The sequence below is a fragment of the Lontra canadensis genome, unplaced genomic scaffold (assembly GCF_010015895.1).
Source record: "Lontra canadensis isolate GAN:19392208 unplaced genomic scaffold, GSC_riverotter_1.0 scaffold1, whole genome shotgun sequence".
NCBI classification, from domain to species: Eukaryota; Metazoa; Chordata; class Mammalia; order Carnivora; family Mustelidae; genus Lontra; species Lontra canadensis.
This window is the reverse complement of record NW_022630995.1, coordinates 130,768,264-130,788,534: the sequence shown is the minus strand read 5'-3', so window position 1 is coordinate 130,788,534 and position 20,271 is coordinate 130,768,264. Positions and strand designations below refer to the sequence as shown.

General features: G+C 33.8%; 1 protein-coding gene and 1 pseudogene across 2 annotated transcripts in view; both read left to right on the top strand.

The window, feature by feature from the left end:
• MARCHF1 (membrane associated ring-CH-type finger 1) overlaps positions 1–20,271 on the top strand; it is an 863,493-nt gene that overhangs the window by 362,610 nt on the left and 480,612 nt on the right. The gene's annotated exons all lie outside the window — the stretch shown is intronic.
• On the top strand, positions 2,894–7,944 carry LOC116869162 (annotated as a pseudogene).

The window sequence follows — 20,271 nt, the reverse complement described above, 5'->3', positions numbered from 1 at the left end:
GCTATTGTGCACATTTTGGGGGGGCGTTGATACACATTTAATCTTCTTACTTGTAATCTGTACAGATTTTTTATTTCGTCATGATTCAGTCTTTGTAGGTTGTATATTGCTAAGAACCTATCTATTTCCTCTAGGTTGTCCAGTCTATTAGTGTATAATTCTTCATAGTAGTCTCTTATGATTATTTTTATTTCTTTGGTATCAGCTATAGTATTTCCTCTTCATTTCTGACTTTGAGTCCTCTCTTCTTTTTTTCTTGGTGAGTGTAGCTAAAGGGTCATCAATTTTGTTTATTTTTTTAAAAGAACTATCTCTTAGTTTAATCAATCCTTCTTTTTTTAGTCTCTATTTCATTTATTTTCTAGTCTTTGTTATTTCCTTCTATTAAATTTTCACATTATTTGTTCTTCTTTTTCTAGCTTCATGAAGTATAAAGTTAGGGTTTTGTTTGTTTGTTTGTTTGTTCTGTTGTGTTTTTTTTCCTGAGACTTTTGTTTCTTGAGGTAGGTCTTTTTTTGCTATACCAAACTTTCCCTCTTCAAGCTGCTTTTTGTTGCATTTCATAAACTTTGGTATGTTACATTCTATTTTTGTTTGTATCACGGTATAATTATGATTTCTTTTTTTTTTTTGGTCCATTAGTTGTTTAGTAGTATGTTGTTTATGTGGACAAATATATGTCCACATATTTGTGAATTTCCCGCTTTTCTTTTTATGCCTAATTTCTAGTTTTATACCATTGTGGTCATAGAGATGCTTGATAGGATTTCAATCCTCTTGAATCTATTAAGACTTCTCTTGTGGCCTAACATATTATTTATCTTGGAAAATGTTCCATGTGCACTTGAGAAAATATGTGTTTTCTATTCCTTTGGATGGAATATTCTATAAATATCTGCTAAGTCTATCCGTTTTAATGTTTCATTTAAGGCTGATGTTTCCTTATTATTTTACTTCCTGGACGATCTATTCATTGATGTAAATGGGTATTCGATTTCCTACCCTTATTCTATTGCTGTCTATTTCTCTCTTTAGGCCAGTTAATATTTATTATATATATTGTTTTATATATATAAATACATACATACATACACACACACATATATACATACACATATATATAAGTTTTCCAATGTTGGGAGCATAAATATTTACCAGTGTTATATTCTTTTGTTAGATTAACCCCTTTATTACTATGCCACACCCTTCTTTGTCTCTTATTACAGTATTTGGTTTAAATTCTATTTTGTTTGATATAAGTATAGCTATTCCAGCTTTCTTTGGGTTCCCATTTTCATGAGACATATTTTTCCATTCCTTCACTTTCAGTCTATATGTCCTTCCATGTGAAGTGAGTTTCTTGTAGATAGCATATCGGTAGGTCTTGTTTTGTTTTTTGTTTTGTTTTTGTTTTTTATTTTGTTTTAATCCTTTCAGCCACTCTATGTATTTGATAGGAGAATTTGGACCATTTATATTTAAGTTAATTATTGGTGGGTATGTGATTATTGTCATTTTGGTAATTGTTTTCTGGTTGGTTTTTTTTTTTTTTCATTTCTTCTCTGTTTCTTTCTTTTTTCTGTTGTTCTCTTCCTTTGTGGTTTGATTACTTTCTTTGGTAGTATGCTTAAATTCCTTTCTTTTTATATTTTGCATATTTACTATAGGTTTTTACTTTGTGGTTACCATGAAGTTTGCATATAACAGTTTGTATTTATACGGTTTATTTTAAGTTGATAACAACTTAAGTTTGATATCATTCTAAAGCTTAATATTTTTACTTCTGTTCCTGCATTGTATATTTTTGATGTTATATTTTACATAATTTTATCTTTGTGTATCCTTTAACCAATTTTGTAATCATAAGCATTTTTACTATTGTTGGCTTTTAATCTTCATATAGTTTAATTTTTTAAAATATATATATATTTTTAAGGATTTTATTTATTTGAGAAAGAGAAAGAGAGGGAACATGCATGTATGAGCAAGGGTAGGTACAGAGGGGGAGGGTGAGATACAAGCAAACACTGCACTGAGCACAGAGCCTGCCTCAGGGCTTGATCTCACAACCCTGAGAAACCAAGAATCAGGTGCTTAACCAACTGAGCCACCCAGGTACCCCTTAATCTTCATACTAGTTTTATAAGGGATTAACCCACTACCTTTCCCTTTACTTTATTTACCCTTCCAATGAGATTTATTCTCTCATATGTATTTTTATTATTAATTAGTACCCTTTCTTTTTAACTTTATTTTGTATTAGTTTATTCTTAGTGAATTATAAAAATTATTAATTATAGCACTTAAAACCATAAAACTGGAGATAATAAATTTGGTAATGTAAGTAAGGTTTAATAATCTCATTTTATGAGAAATTATCTTTAACACAAAATAATGTCACATTATTTATAAATGTATTTATAAATGAGCTCTAATCATCTCTCAGCCTTTTGGCCAAGATCAAGTATAAATATATCATTTTATATTAGCAAACAGTTAGCTAGATAGGGTGAAGTTGAGACTGATGGATATAAGAAGAAGAGAGTGGTTGGGGGGAGATGGGAGTTTGCCAAAGATAATCATACTATCCTGTAATTTTCTAAATGTCAGTTTCTGCTTTGTTGGTCTCCCCTCCTAGTTGATATCAGGGAAGAGATAGAGTAAACTATTAAATCCAGAAGGCAGTCTCAGCAGAAAAAGTGATTACCCAGGCCACCTCCAGCCTATATAGCACCTGTACAAATTTCATTAAAATGGTCCATAAAGTTAGATTTTTGAAATATACTATATTAATAGAAAACTTGAGGTACAATAAGGCCAATGGATCATGAAACAGTTACTATTAAAAAGTAAGTATATTACAATTCCCAGGAGAAGAGGAGCATGCCACACAATGAGGGGGGCCACACAGAAAAGCACAGTGATTGGGCAAGTTTTCATTGTGGTGTTCACCGGAAGGAACCAGTGCATCAGCGTAGGTAGGCTTAGATAGGCTAGTTTGGATGACTTCAATAGGCTCTGTGGCAGAGGGACTGTCCCTAGTTTTCTGGCATCTGGCCTTGAGGTGATTTTGCCTAGAGTACAAGAGCCTTATAAAGGAGGTGGTTGCAGTTGTGAGCTCTAAACTGGTTGGTTTTGTTTCGAAAAGTGTGCTCCCAGGGGTAGGACTCTTTCCAAAATGAAAGTCAGTCAGTTGGTGGGGGAAGAAGTCAAATGAGGAAGGCAAGAAGTCAGAGCAAAGTGTCTGAGGCATGTTATTTGGCTGTCCATATCCAGCAGATGTAGGTAGAGCAGCTGCTAAAGCATAAATTTGCAGAAGCTAGACACATGGTTAATGTATTAGATGAACTGGAAAGATATATCTCCTGTCCTGTTTATTCTGGTTTGCTCCCCAGACTCATTCTTTGCCTTCCCCTGCTTTTGCTCTGGGCCCTGAGAGGCTGATCTTAATATGTTACATCACTCCACCCATCTTTCCTTCTGGATTGCAGTTGTACTCAGCAACTGCTAAAGACAAGGGGGAATAGGGCAGAAGAATGGGTCTGGATATTTATATTATTCTTGCCCACTTCCGACATTGTCCTACCTCTAATTATAACCTCTGTCAGGCAGTACTTTTACCACCGCTTCGGCTTTTCCCAATCTCTGATAACATCCCCCTTGTCCCTTTATACTTAGGGTTATAAATTACAATGGTATCTACCTCCTGAGTGTTCCTCCATCCCTGGGATTTTTCCCACACTTCTTTAAATGATCTCTTCAATAAACTATCTTTAATTAAACTATAAATACACAATTTTTTCCCCTTGCTGATACTCTTAAACTGTGGCTACACAATTTTCTTAGTTAGGCATGGCCCTGCCAGTCCCAGCTTGGTGAAAAAAGGTGCCATTTGTTACTAATAAAAGGATATCTGTTTCTTTTGTCTAATCCCACACCTGGATGCAGGGCTTTGTTAGTAAACCCAGACTACCTTTTAGCTCCGACTCACCTCGCTGCCTTGTTCTTCTCAAACTAGATCAGAGAATGGAAAAACTGTGCTGCACATACTATGGAACAATAACAAATAGAGAAGATAGAAATGGAAAAGTCCCTCCTTGTCACACAAAATATTTATATATGTGATTCTTTTACTAATACAAGTATGCATTTAAAATGGGGCTCTACTTGTATTTCCTCATTTTATGTGATTGTATTCATTTAGATAGAATAATGCTATGGTTCTTAAACATTAAAACATGAAAGCTATAGATCTTTTATCTACAGTCTCCTGTAACAAAATATTAGCATACATTTCGTATTCATTTATTTTCCATTATATACATTATGTACTTATGTATGAGTTTATTTGTCTTTTTTTTAAGATTTTATTTTATTTTATTTTATTTGACAGAGAGAGAGAGATCACAAGTAGGCAGAGAGGCAGGCAGAGAGAGAGGGGGAACCAGGCTCCCCGCCAAGCAGAGAATCTGATGTGGGGCTTGATCCCAGGACGCTGAGATCATGACCTGAGCCGAATGCAGAGGCTTAACCCACTGAGCCACCCAGACACCCCTGTATGAGTTTATTTGTATATCAAAACACACAAGTTACATAGGACTTCTTTTTTATGGACATTCACAGATACATGGATGAGGCCCAACTTTAGTACCCTAGACTAATTAATATCTGTTAGAAATTAGAGATTTTATGAGAATTATTTGTACAGAAAAAAAAAATTAGAGCATTTCTGCTAAGGTGGGAATGAAAGAAGAGTGAAAACTGAAGGACAGAGGAACATAGAGAGCCAAAGGCCATTGTGGTGGTACTCAGCAAATGGAAGACTGGAGAAGCCAACATAATGGGGTTGGGAGAGCGTTCCAAAACAGTAGCTGATAGGTGACTGAAATTTATTGCTTATCCATGAATATTTGCATTTCTATAGTATATTTGTACTTCCTAACATTTACCATATGTTTAACCAGGCTATGGATTTCATCGTTCCTCATCTCTATGTACATTCTCTTTCTTGATGAGCTGAGCCGTGGCATGGTTTTAAATATCACCTATATTATATATATATACATATATACATATATATGTACACACACACACACACACACACACACACACATATCACCTATATTACAACAACTCCAAAATTTCTGCCTCCACTCCAGTCCTCTCTCCTAAGTTTCAAACTTGCATATCCAACTGCCTACTGGATAAGTTTGCTTGAATGTCTACTAGACATCTCACATGTAACATGCCTTTTCCACTCTCAGATCTTCTCAGCCCATAGCTTTCACTACCTCAGCTGAACATACCACCATCCATCCATTTGCTCAACGCCAAAACCTTAGGGTTGCATTTTGTGCTTTTCTCTTTTCCCATATTAAATTAATTGTGAAATCTTGGTGCTTGTACCTTTAAATATATCCATAATCTAATCACTTATCACTAATTCTATTGGTATCACTCTGATCTGAGATATCATCATTTACCTAGAGATGAAATTCCTGAGTCATTAGGTATACATATATTCACCATTAGGTGATGTCAAACTGTTTTCCAGTGTTACATTTCTCCCCTCTTCCAGCAATGTATGAATGTTTCCCTTACTCCATATTTTCCCCGATGGCCTTTTATATTTTAGCCCTGTGAGTGTGTATTTATGGTTTTAATTCATATTCTGTGATCACTGAGGTTGAGGATTTTTTTGTCTCTTTATTAGCCATTTATTTAGCCTTTTTATGAATTTCTTATAATCATATCACTTGTGGAGACTAATGAAATAAAAATAAATATTCTGTGTGTGTTGTTTTTTAAAAAATATTTGAAAATATAACAAAAAACAACTTGTGTTCATTTCCATTCTTGGAGACTTTGGATTTATATTCTAAGTTAAATATTAATTTATGTATTTCATTTATTTATACTTCACATGTTTTCAGACAGAAGTTGAACCACTGGGGAGTAATTTTACTGTTAATTTTATAGCTTCCCTGCTCAATCACAAATTCACTGTTCTTTACCTCTTTATATCACAAAACACAGATCTTCATGGAAACTTGCTATGGTCTTTCGGTCCCCCACCTCAAACTGTAGTGTAGAAATAGTGGCAACAAGCCAATGGTATCTATCAAATTGCTGAGAAACAAACAAACAAAAAAAAAATTACTTAGAAACCATAATTTAAGGGGGATATCTCTGTGTGAGCTAAATAACTACGCTCTCAGAACCTTATTACCATTAATTCAAATTAAAACATATAGCATTTCACAAACCCATTTTTTAAAACTTTTTTGTTAATAAAAATCTATTAATTATATCCAATTTCATCAAGGTTTTCATCCACATAAAGTTTGCCTACAACCAAAGAATCTAGTATGTGTGGTTTCAGTATTCTCCTTTAAAAATGCTTAACATTTTGCTGTTGTTGTTGTTGTGGCCAGTGTCAATGTTTCTTTTTTTTTTTTCTTTTTAATCTTTTCTTGTTTATTTACATAGAAATACTGGGTTATCTAGATATTTTGCTTCCTTGAGAGATTTAAGCACACGTTTCTAATCAATAGGCAAACAAAGAAGAAATTTTATATAGTCTACTTTGAAAAGTATGTTTATTTATTTTCTTCCTAAAAGTTATGAAGTTGTTAATTTCCTAAAATAGTCCAAAGAAGTTGCTTTTATATTTCATAGTTAGGATTTAGGTAGGGATCATTATTCTTCTAAACCTATGGAGAACCTCCAAATTTTATTTACGTTAAAGAGAATGAATATTTAACATAAATCTACAGAGAAACTGTGGATTTAAGTTATGTTTGTCAGGTTGTTGATGAATCATTTATTTACCATAAGCACAGAGTAATGCTACTGCTACTCTCTATTTATGCCCTGTGTATATTTTTGCATGCATTTAGAGATCCTTGGAGAACTTTTCAAACATCTGGTTTCACTAAAATCATTAACTTTGATCAGAGACAGTAATGTTACATGACCATGTAATACTTTATGTTTAAAAATATTATACAAGTATTCTTCTATTGGTCAAGAATTTTAACTAAAATATAAACATTTATTAACATACATAAAATTAATGGAAATCAGTGGCATTTTTTATTTGATATCTTGTTAATGATATGACATGTTATGATGCACAAGGCCATCTGAAGGCATCTGGAAGACACCCCAGCTCTAAAGAAAATGTTGCTTCATATTCAGGGGAATGTGGGTTTTGTGTTCCCAAAGGAACTCACTGAGATCTGAGACATGGTGTTGGCTAATATGGCTTAAACAGGGACCTGTGCCAGGGCCGTGGCTCCATGTGAAATCACTGTTCCAGCCCGGAATACTCAGAAAACCTCCTTCTTTCAGGCTTTAGGGATCTCTAGGGGAACCCTTGAAATCCTGAGTGATGTACAGCTGATTAAGACCAGGGCCAGGGGCACATGGGTGGCTCAGTGGGTTAAAGCCTCTGCCTTCTGCTCAGGTCATGATCCCAGGGTCCTGGGATCGAGACCCGCACCAGGCTCTCTGCGCAGCAGGGTCCTGCTTCCTCCTCTCTCTGCCTGCCTCTCTGCCTACTTGTGATCTGTCTGTCAGATAAATAAATAAAACAACAAAAAAGAAAAAAAAAAAGATCAGGGCCAAACTGGGAGCCAGTGAAGCCACACTGCTGAGCATCCTGCCCCTTCTCCCTTGGGCTGATCATCCGGGCAGGAATTTGATGGTGGCCACATCAACAGAGAGGAAACCGCATTCTTGCTTCCTGGAAGGTGTCCACAGTGTTGCCAGCATCTGTCTGTAGATTGCTTGCCCAGCTGTTGCTTTAGTACCCCATTTTAACATCATGGGTACGGGTGGGTCCTGGCTTTGTCTATGTAGACTGATTACATCTTCTCACTTGCTGAAAAGGTCAGGGCCTTCTTGGCTGATCCATCTGCATTTGTGGCTGCTGCCCCATAACCACTGTCACCACCCCTATTGATATAAGATATTATTTTCTACAGAAGAATATGCTAAGTCCCAGACACTGGATAATTTTTGTGAGGTTTCAGAAGATTCCTGGATCTCTGTCGATGTCCACAGATCCATGGAACCCATATTAGTACATCTTGCTTGAGTAATTATTATTTTTCTTTTTTTTTAAATTGAGATATAATTAAGATAATATGTTAGTTTGAGGTGTACAACATCATAATTTGATATGTGTATATACTGCAAAATGGCCATCACAGTAAGTTTTGTTAACATACTTCCCCATACATAGTTATAATTTTTTAATGAGATCTTAAAAGATTATGCTGAGTGAAATAAGTCAAGCAGAGAGAGTCAATTATCATTGATTTCACTTACTTGTGGAGCATAAAGAATACCATAGAAGACACTGGGAGGAGAAGAGAAGTGGGTGCGGGAAACGGAGTGGGAGACAAACCATGAGAAACTGTGGACTCTGAGAAACAAACTGAGGGTTTTGGGGGGGCATGGGGGATAGGATGAGCCTGGTGATGGGTATTATGGAGGGCACATATTGCATGGAGCACTGGGTGTGGTGCATAAACAATGAATTTTGGAACACTGAAAAAAATAAAATGAAATAAATAAAATCTTTTAAATTAAAAAAAAAAAAAAACACAAATTGTCATCATTGGTTATCTTAGCCAACAACTGTCTTAAGCCCTCATACTCAGAATGTGGTCAGCAATCCCTGGGGGTTTGTAAGAAATGTAGACTCTCCAGGCCCATCCCAGTCTCACCAAATCAGAATCTGATTTTGAGCAAGATCCTCTGGGTGATTCTCCCATGTCCTGATGAGCACCGGATGTTGTATGGAAGTGTTGAATCCCTGTATTGTACACCTGAAACTGATATTACACTATATGCTAAGATTTTAAGAATTTTTTAAAAAATTCCGAACCACTATATCTAGATTTCATTCATTTCAGTTGTTTTCACACTTTTGGGAGTTATCTGAAGATGTGTTGTTTGTCATCTTATCTAATTTGATTTAATGGAAACAAAGCTGAGGATCCTTTCATTAAAAAAAAGTTCTTATCATGGGAACAAAATTTTTGAATAGTTAGTTTTGATTTCAAAAAACAAATAATTAGATATTTGGCTACAATTTATAACACACAAAAATGAAAAAGAAACATTCCTATAGTCCATCTGGAGGAATTCACTTTTCTCTTGGCATTAACTGTGCTATAAAATATTCTCTTAGAGCTTCACCTGTAATAACTGCATATTACATTATTTAACTGAAATAGCATAGTTTTTGAGCCAATCTTCTTATTGGTTAACATTTAGCATGCTTGTTTTTTGTTTTCATATTCTAACCCAAACACAGTGAACTTACTTGTAATGAAAGATTTCCAGACGTAGAATTGTAAGAATAAAAGGATAAAAACTATTTTTAAAAATTTCAGATTATGATCTCCCTGATAGGAGGAAGTAGAGATGCAACATGGATGGGTTAAGGGGGTAGGAGAAGAATAAATGAAACAAGATGGGATTGGGAGGAAGACAAACCATAAGTGATTCTTAATCTCACAAAACAAACTGAGGGTTGCTGGGGGGAGGGGTTTGGGAGAAGGAGGGTGGGGTTATGGACATTGGGGAGGGTATGTGCTATGGTGAGTGCTGTGAAGTGTGTAAACCTGGCGATTCACAGACCTGTACCCCTGGGGATAAAAATATATTATATATCTATAAAAAATAAAAAAAAAATTGTGGGTTCCCCCCAAAAAAGATTTCAGATAAAATTTCCCTCTGGGAAATTTTTTTTTACCAACTTTAATTACTACCAGGAATTGATAGCCAAGGTCCCACTTCCCTGAATTCTTGCACCTGCTTGATATTAGTACTTAAATAAAAGTCTTTGCAATTTTTGACTATGCAACATAAATTTATTGTAATTTTGTGATTACTAAATGGACTTAAAAAATCAAGCTAAATTATCTATGATTTCTACAGTAGCAAAAGCAGTTATGACAACTAGGGTCTGGTCACCAGAAATGGGGCAAGAGAGTTGAAGCCTCAAAAGAGATAAAAAGGCAGCTTTTCTAAGTGATACCTGGAGTTTGGAAGAGCAGGGATAAAAAAAGTAAACACATAGCTGTTAGACAACTAGAGTTTATATCTGTTTTAAGACATCCTAGCTGTAAAATCATAGGCTAATTATGTAATCACTCTGAAACTTTGTTTACTGCTTTGGAAAATAGAATTAGTATCATTGCCTATCTCACAGAATTTTTGTGAAGGTTAAATACTGCAAATCAGGACCTTAGCATGATGTTTGGTATGTACTAGGATCTCAATATAAGTTTATTATTATTATTCTTTGTTGGTATTGGTAACTATTTTTATGATATTATTAGCATATTTCAAAGCAAAAAATAATTTAGGCAATGCAGACTTATTTAATTATTGTATAATTGTTTTGGGTGCTTAACTTGAAAAAGATTTTCTGTTCTGCAATGCAGACTTATTTAATTATTGTATAATTGTTTTGGGTGCTTAACTTGAAAAAGATTTTCTGTTCTACTTGGTATTTTGAATTTATTCTGAAGTCATTTTTCATGAAGCTGATGAATAGCAAATCACATTTTAATGTGTTAAAATTGGATGCAAAAATGAACAATGGAACATATGGAAAAGTGGGAAACTAAGGTGAAATTACAAGGCATATTTTTGACTCCTTAGCATATTTGCCAGAGAGGAATCACTGTGCCTCCTATACATATTTCAGTTGTTTTTTTAAAAGTAAGTGAGATTTTTGAGAAAGGTACTTTTAACAAACTATCTCTAAATTTGAACATCTTTTTTTCATTTTAGATGTAATAACCCATTTTTAATGAGTTATTTATTACAATTTATTAATTGTAATAAAAAGTCATCACATTCAGGCATGTTGTTTATGATTAGGGTGAATCTTTTGTATTAAAATGAACCTTTCACAGAAAATGTTTCTGTAAACAGGTAGTTTGATCATGAAGAAGGATGAAAACATAGATGGCAGATTATTATACAAAGTTATTGGAGAGCAGCTTTTCATCTTCACTGACAGAGTTTATGATAAGAATAAAGTTTAGTTTTAGGAAGAATATTAAAAATGCTTTTATTGCATTTTAAGGTTACAGAACAGTAGGAAAAAAATATATAAGCTTCTATTCCAAATTTCTTAAACAACAAGCTGGATTCTCATTTTTCTCCCCAAAAGCCATCTTTGGTGGGGGGAATACTTGTGTCCTAGGAGATGCTTTAATTTATTATTACAGTGAGATAATATTCTGTTTGGGGACTGCATAGCACTGTGTGGTGGCAGATGGCAGCTACACTTCTGGTGAGTACAGCATAATATGTATTATGTTTTTCACCTGAAACTCATGTAACATGGTCAACAATACTTCAGTAAAAATCAAATTCTAAATTTAAAATGGATTTTTTAATAAAAGATTATTAAGAATAGTCAGAAATATTATTGTTTGAAAATAGAGGAAACAGTAACATATGTCTTATTATATATTGTTTTAAATTGCATATTATCCTCTAATTGGTTTTTGCTTTTCCAAGGGTTTTCAGTTGTCATTTGTAAAATCCCTATGAAATGTAGAAATCAGAAAGGAAAAGAAGATACTGTTTCAAAAATTGTTTTCTTGCTCTTTTTTTAAGATTTTATTTATTTATTTGACAGACAGAGATCACAAGTAGGCAGAGAGTCAGGCAGAGAGAGAGGGGGGAAGCAGGATCCCCGTTGAGCAGAGAGCCTGATGTGGGGCTCAATCCCAGGACCCTGAGATCACAACCTGAGCCGAAGGCAGAGGCTTAACCACTGAGCCACCCAGGCGCCCCCAAGAATTGTTTTCTCAAAAGAATACAAAGTCAAGAGAGATATAGTTTTCTTTTTAAAATCTTATATCTGTGAGAAATAGAGCATTTAAAGAATATCTGTGGATTTAAAAACAGCATTTGAAACTATGAAATCCCTTATACATTTCTCATAGGACTTTAATGGCTGCTACCTACAAATCCTAAAGTAAACTAAAAAAATTACTCCAAGTATCATATTCAAGCAACCCTAAATTTATCACTTAATAATGTCACTATAGATCAATACAAAGAAGATGGGATATAATAAGGTTTAATATACCCAGCAATACGTGCCCACCACAGACATTTTTTGACAGCAGTGCTGTCCAGCAGCACTTCCTGAGACCATGGAAATGTTCTGTGTATGATGAGATGATCAGTAGCCACATGTGGCTGTTAAGCACTTGACAGGTGGCTAGTACAACTGAAAAAGTGAATTTTAATTTCATTTGTTTAACCGCATGTAGCTAGTAGCTAATGTATTGGACAGTGCAGTCTTAGAGAAAAGGAGAACTTGGATACAGTATCAGTTTCCTGGCAGGAAACACATTGTACAATCAACAGGATTTAAGTAAAGATAAACAGTGACAAAATATTGTGTTTTTATGGTATTCGTAAAAGTAGAATGCATGACACAAAAGTTCAAAGGATGGGAATGAATAATTAGGAATCATTGTGAGTCTCTTATACTACAAAAAAAAAAAGTATCCTGTATAAAGGATAGTTTTCAACAAGTTGTACTGGTACAATTAGATATCCATAGGCAACTAAATTAACCTTGATATATACCTCATACCTCATATAAAATTAACTTGAGGTGGATCATATCCCTATGTATATAATGTAGAACTATAAAACTTCTTAAGAAACCATAGCAGATTTTTTTTCCTTTTGCTAGGCAGAGTTCTTGGATATAATACAAAAAATGTACTCCAAAAAAGAAAAAAAGACATAAATTGGACTTTTTAAAAATTAAATATTTTGCTATTTAAATAAAGGTTAACTGAAGACTCTAGGAAAGAATCCAGCAAAGTAGGTACAGGGGTGAAGGAAATAAAAAGCCCAGAGATAAGCAAATCAAATGGTACTATCCAGGACAAGCTACAGGGAGAGGGGCTATTCAAGAGAAGCTGCATTCAGTGAGGGAAATAGCCACTGGCAAAACTACAATGAGGCAGAAGGTACCCCAAGAGATAAGTGATCTACTTCTTACATTTTGCTCTCAACTATCCTTTTACTTCCCAGGTAGACTCTAGAGGGTGGAGGAGACCGCATGTTATATAGTCTACAGAGGTTATCTTCTCAGCGTGCAACAAGGAAGAGGAGAGCAAGTGGATTGGAGAATGCTCCTCTGATACTATTCTCTTTACCAGTCAGTTTCTATTTTCGTCCTTTGATTAACTTCAGAAAAATGCATTCTAGGGGCACCTGGGTGGCTGAGTCGGTTAAGCATCTGACTCTTCTTTTCTGCTCAGGTCATGGTCTCAGGGTCCTGAGACGGAGCCCCAAATCAGGCTCCACACTTACAGGGAGTCTGCTGGAGATTCTCTCTCTCCATCTCCCTCTGCAGCTTCCCCTGCTCATGCAAGTCTCTCTCTCTCTCTCTCTCTCTCTCATTTTGGAAGGAAGGAAGGAAGGAAGGAAGGAAAGAAAAAATCTTGCTAACAACCAGTGATCTTAGAGGAGGAAACTGGATCTCAAATAAGAGCCCACTCCTGGCTGAAAACTTGATGTGAGATTCTGAGCAGAGGACCCAGCTAGTCTGTACCCAGACTTGTGACTCATGGAAACTGAGATAATAAATGCTTAAACCACTGAGGAAGGAAGGAAGGAGGGAGGGAAGGAGGGAGGGAGGAAGGAAGGAAGAACATTCATTCCCAATGTAGAAGAAATTCGAAGATCTATAGTCACCATCTCTTTACAGATTGTTAATTCAGTCATAATCTTATCTGTATCTTAGATTATGCTGAAGGTCTAGGTAATTTGATTTTTTGTTTGTTTTTTTTTTGTTTGTTTTGTTTTGTTTTGTTTTTTCCAGAGCTGTTTTTACTTTGATTGATGGCCAGAGCACCCTCTGAAGAAAGCTTGTGAAGATCTACAGTGTATACTTACTGTCGTATCGCAGTTTTTCAAAATAACCAAACCTCCTTCTAAGTTAGTATGTTGTAGGTCTATAAACTGATTTAAGTCCAGGGTTAAGTTAAGGGGTGGTGAAACCCCAATGGTAACTTGATTCAGATTTATCCCCACCACATGTAGGAGCTTTATTTCATATTTCATCCAGAATCCTCAGTTAATACTCCCACACTGATAGTATTGGCCTGGCCCAATGTCACAATTTCTTGTTCTTACTATACCCTCCTTAGATTATTTCCCAACACCCCCTCGGCACGTGCCAAATGAAGCTATCGAAGATCCTGCAACTCCTTCAGTATATATAGTTTCTCTTTCTGGAAAGAACTATACACTTTTGTTTCTCGTTGATACTGAAGTATAAGTCTCATTATTATTAGGAGGCAATGGAGGGTAATGGTGATGTTGGAGCCTGAGAATAATCAGCTACTGTTTTGAGGCAGCTGCCCGAAGTGAAGTCACTGAAACCTTTCTTTGAAAAGAAGACAGGTTCTGTGAGCTGAAGTTGAGGAACTGCTTCCATTGACAAGAACATTTCAGGAGGATTTTTAAATTCAAAATTTCAGCTTTGATTGTTTTTGCCCAGTGTCTAAATCCCTTATTGTGGCTCCACTCCTTCCCAACAAGTTTTCTTCCATTAGCATGAAAGATCTGGCAAGTAGTCCCTTTTACTAACAGTTCAACTCTGTATCTCCTACAGTTAGAACTTGAGTTTGATCCTTAGCTTTGTCTGGCCTATGCTACTACAAATAAGGGAGTTTTTAAGGCTGATATTAACATTCTGCATATCCATCTGTGACATGAATTGTCACATTAGGAAATGATAAAATGAGATCTCACTAAATAAAAAGGAAATAAAGGGAAATAATAACAAAACAGAATGTGTTGGAGTGTTCATCATTTTGGACATATATTTATCTTTGTGTAAATTCTCCAAGGTAGTCAGAAGCAGTAATCCCATTCCATAATTTTGTAATCAACATTTTTTTGCCATAAAAACTAAATGCCAAAGACAGTGGATCACTCAGTGATTTGTGATCAATCACTAATTCATTTCACATCATTCTAGTGAAAAAATTGAAAATTGTCTTAGCAGGTTATCAGTCTGCTCAGTTATATGAGAGCAAACCCGTCACAAAATACTGCTCATGATACCAATTATTGTATCAGAGTAGTGGCAGAAAACAGTATGTTCTTTTTTTTTAAAGAAAATAATAGAAATAGGGTTACTAAGATTTTGTATTTTCTCTTAAGTCAGTTTTATTAATTTGTATCTGACAAGGAATTTAAGTATTGTATCTAATTTGTCAATTTTAATGACATGAAATTGTTCATATTGATCTTGATTATCTTTTTAATGTCTGTTCATTATTTAATGATGTCTTCTTGTTACTGGTAATGTAGATTCTTTTTTCCACTTTTGATCAGCCTTGCTAGAAATGTATCAATTCTGTTTATTTACTTATTTATTCTTTGAAGAATTTACTTATTCTTTGAAAAGAATAAACTTGTAGTTTTATTAAATTTTCTGCATTTTTTCCCTAATTTACCAACACATTCTGTTTTGTTATTATTTCCCTTTATTTCCTTTTTATTTAGTGTGATCTCATTTTATCATTTCCTAAAGTGGAAAGTTCGATCATTAGTGCTTTAAACATATTTCCTTCTCTAATATAATCTTTAAAGGTACAAATAATTTCCACTTAAGCACTGATATAAGTGCATCCCACAATTTTTTATATACTATATTTTCATTTTCATTCATTTCTTAATGTGTTTGAATTGCCCTTGAGATTTCTCCTTTGGCTCATGGGCTCTATTCAAAAACATAATTGATTAATTTCCAGTTATTTGGGGATTTTCTAGATTTCCTTGTTATTGATTTCTAATTTTTTTCCATTGTAATCAGAAAACAAATATTTGATTATTTCACCTCCCTTAAATGTATCAAATATTTTCACTGCATAGAATATATCCTTGTGAATATTCTCTGTACACTTGGAAAGAATTTCTGTTCTGTAGCTCTTCTTTGGAGTTGGTTGACAGTATTATTTTTGAATATTTTTATTTCCACCTGCACTATTAGTTACAGAAAAAGGAGTACTGAAATCACAGGCTATAACATAGACTACAGTAGATTTGTCTACTCCTTCAGTTCTATCAATTTTTGCTTTATCTATTTAGAATCTGTTACAGTGTGCAGACATTTATGTTTTGTTGTATCTTCCTAAAGAATTAATCATTTTAACATGATCGAATATGTCTCTTTATTACTAGAAATATTCCTTTTGCTGAATTCTAGTTTGCCTGAGTTCCAGTTTGTTCTGAATAGTGTTTGAGTAACAAATCTCTTCAAATACTTTTTTCATTTAACCTATGTATGTCTTTACTTTTAAAGTGTGTTCTGTTATAGACTACATGTAACTTGCTTTTGCTTTATTAACATAATCTTACATTATCTGCCTTTTAATTGGAATGTTTAGACAATTATATTTAATATAACAAAATACTTTGGGATTACAATCTATCCTGCTTTATGTTGTATCGTTTTATCTTTTTTTTTTTTTAAGATTTTTACTTATTTATTTGACAGAGGGAGAGAGATCATAAGTAGGCAGAGCAGCAGGCAAAGAGAGAGGGGAAGCAGGCTCCCTGCTGAGCAGAGGTTCTGATCTGGGGTCGATCCAGGACCCTGAGATCATGACCTGGGCTGAAGGCAGAGGCTTAACCCACTGAACCACCCAGGTGTCCCTTGTTTTATCTTTTTATCCATGTTTTTATTCTTTTTCCTTCTTTTCCCTTGTCTTATTTTGGAATTAGTATTTTTAAAAGAATTTAATTTTATCACCATCTTTGTTTCATTAGCTATATAACTTTGTTATTTTTATAGTGATTTTACAGTATTTAAATATTTATATAACTTACCACCATCTACTGTCATACCACTTACATATATGTCCTAAGTCATACTACTTTACATATATAAGACCCATATATTGATAACCTCCCTGCTTCTTCCTTCCATTCTTTGTCTTATTTTTGCATAGACTTAATTTGTATGCTACAAACTCTGAAATGCATTGTTTTTAATAATTAATTTTTAATAAAATTTTTAAATAAGAAAAATGTGTCTTTTGTAGTTACTCACATATTTACTGTTTCTGACATTCATCATGCCTTTGTATGGATATAACTTTCCATGTGGTACTACTTTCCTTCTGCCTAACGAACTTCCTTTAACATTTCTTATATGCAGAAAACTTTGTCAGTTACTATTTGTGTGAAAAATATCTTACTTTCATTTTAATTCTTTGGTATTTAATTTGAACCTGACAGGTTTTTTTCTCCCAGATGGACAAAAGAGAAGTTGGCATGATTCTTTGTTTTTCTTCTCTTATATTAAACAGGTCTTTTTCTCTTCAGCATTCTTCAAGATTTTGTTTTAAAGGTTTTCAAAAATTTGAATTTGGTGTGCCTGGGTCCGATTTTCGTTATATTTTTTCAACTTGGAATTTGATAAGATTCTTGGATTTGTTAATTTGATTGTCCTAAACTTTGTAAAATTTTTGAGCGTTAATTTTTCTGATATAATTTCTGTCCCCTTCTTCTCTTTCCTTCCCATTTGGTCTTCCAATTGCACGAGTGTTTCACCTGCTTGATTCTTTTCCACATTTCACTCCTTAATCTGTTATTTTTCAGTCTCTTTCTCTCCTGCCCCCCATCCTATAGTTTGGGTAGTTTTTTGTTGTTGTCGTTTTATCTTCAGGTTTACTTATCTTTTTTCTTTAATGTCTACTTTGGTTTTAAATCTATTTAGTAAATTTTCATTTCAGATATTGTATTTTTAATTTTTAGAAGTTTTTTTTTGTATTCAAATTTCTTATCTCCTATCTTTATGTTTTCCTTTTAGCCAGTTTATAGGGGCTATTATAAAGGCTTGTCTGTTAATTCCCTCATTTCTGAAATTTCTGGATCTGCAACACTGCTGACTTTAATTCTGACTATGAATCATATTTTGCTGCTTCTTTATATGTCTAGTTGTGTTTTATTCAATGCTAGATATTCTGAATATTCCATTCTTGAAAATCTGGATTTTGCTGTCTTTCTTTAAGAAGTGCAAAAGTTATTTCAGCAAAAAGTTAATTTACTTGAGGTTTAGTTTATTCCTGTAGAGGTTGACATGTAAGCTCTATTTACTAGAATTTACTCTGAGGTATAATTGTTTGGGGATCTTTGTTAAATATACCATGATTCCATAAGTTCTGTCCTCTCTCACTTGCTAGATTCTTGAACCCTGTGTAAATTCTGGGATTTGTTTGGTTTATAGCTCTGAGATAGTTGTTCTTTCCTTCCTTCTTGTGGAGTCTCACCTCACAAACATGAAGGTTAGTGTGTGGCTAAAGACTCAAGGGGACCTTTATACAGATTTCTAGAGCTGTTTTTCTACAGGTTCTTTTTGATTCTTTGCTTCACAAATTCAAGCCATCTTTATTTCCCTCCACTTCAATCTCTACCTCCTCCAACCAGATTTTGGATTTGTCCTTTTATGTACCAGAGTCCAGAAATTGCCTCCAGGCAGAAAACTAGAAAATTATAAAAATCATCTCATTGATCCCCTTTTTCAGGAATCATGGGTCTGTGCTGCCTGGATGTCCAATGCCTGGAAACATTTGTGTGATATATTTTCCCCAATTTCCTATTTCTTCATAGTTGTTTATACTTAGAGACAGTGGGAGGGGAAGCCTCAGAGCAATGCAGGAAGAAATCTCCCTCCCTTAATTTTTAACATTTATACCACTTCCTTCCTAGTACTATCTACCTTGTTTCTTGTATTATTACCTGATTCTATTTTTCATTCTGTTCCTATGTATTTATAATTTAACTTTCTTGAGTGCCAAGAATGTTTCGTGATCTGTGTGCTTTACACATTTTATATAATCTAACCACATAGTTTTTAATTCTTTATGTATCGACCTCAAATGAAGTTATTAGATGTTTTTCTATATTCTCATATAAACTCTTATCTACCAGTAAGTGACTGTTTTTATTTAAAAGCAACTTAAATTCAAGGAAGCATTATTTTAAAAAAATATACTGTACTTTTTTCAGATACTTTTCTATGTATATATGTCCTTTTGGAGAATTTCTATCATAATACAGACTGTTTATATCTTGTGGTTTCTACTCAATATTACATTGGAAGAATCTTTCACACTATGAACTTCTTGTAAATACCTTCACAGTCCACCTGACATTTTGTAATGAATGATAATTCACTTAATTACTCATATTTATGAAGGTATTTGGATTTTTTTCACTTATTTGTTATAAAAAATTTATGAAATACAACCTGTATGCATAAAAAAATAAAAATAAAAGCAACTTAAAGGATAAAATATATATTATCCTCTTTTTAAAGTAAGTTCTTTAAAAGAAAAGATACATTATTGGACAATTTGTATAAGCTTTAAACTCTTTTTAAGTGGAAATTGTATGTGGTAATTTTAATATGGCCTATGTGGTCATCACTTTCTTTCATGTCTTACTTATTTGTTAATTCTAGCTATTTTTAGAAAAATGTTAGGTATTTGCCTCCTCTTCTGCAACAGATGAAAAATCATCAATTTTAAAATTTTAAACAGAGATCTATGTTTTTATTCCTTTATTATGTTGATGCTATCCTCTGTATAATGGTAAACATTTTATTAGGTGGATTCCTTCTATGAAGGAAAAGATATCAAATTCAAAATTATGTAAAATGTTTATAATAAAATCATAGTTCAGATTGCATTTTATTTCCAGATGAACTATTGGTATTTGTCCATTATGTGATCTGGTAATAAGTACCTCTTAATATTCTGTTCAAATGTTTCTTCTTCAGTGTAATTTCTTTAGGGACTAAAAATGATTATTAAATTCAATCCAACTAAGAAATTGAATTAGCAAATATTCTAGCCCAAATATTATTCTTTTAATGTATTTTAGACAAAGTTGTTCAGTTTCTCTCTGTGTGTCTGTCTCTTTTTCCTTATAGATTTATGTTCACTGAATGTTTTATTTAATTTTCTAGCCAATTCCTGAAGAGCTCTTAGGGTAGTAAATTAAGTTTGTTTCCTAAAATTTAGGTACTTCTTGTGATTATTTGGCATCCATGGTGACTGCCATCTGTGGAAATTTTCAGGAAATAATCATTTGCCAAACACTTATCTTTTCAGTTAAATTATTTATAATCTTGCATAAAAGTAGTTTATAACCTCTGTGTTTCAATCATTTTTTCAACAAGTATGA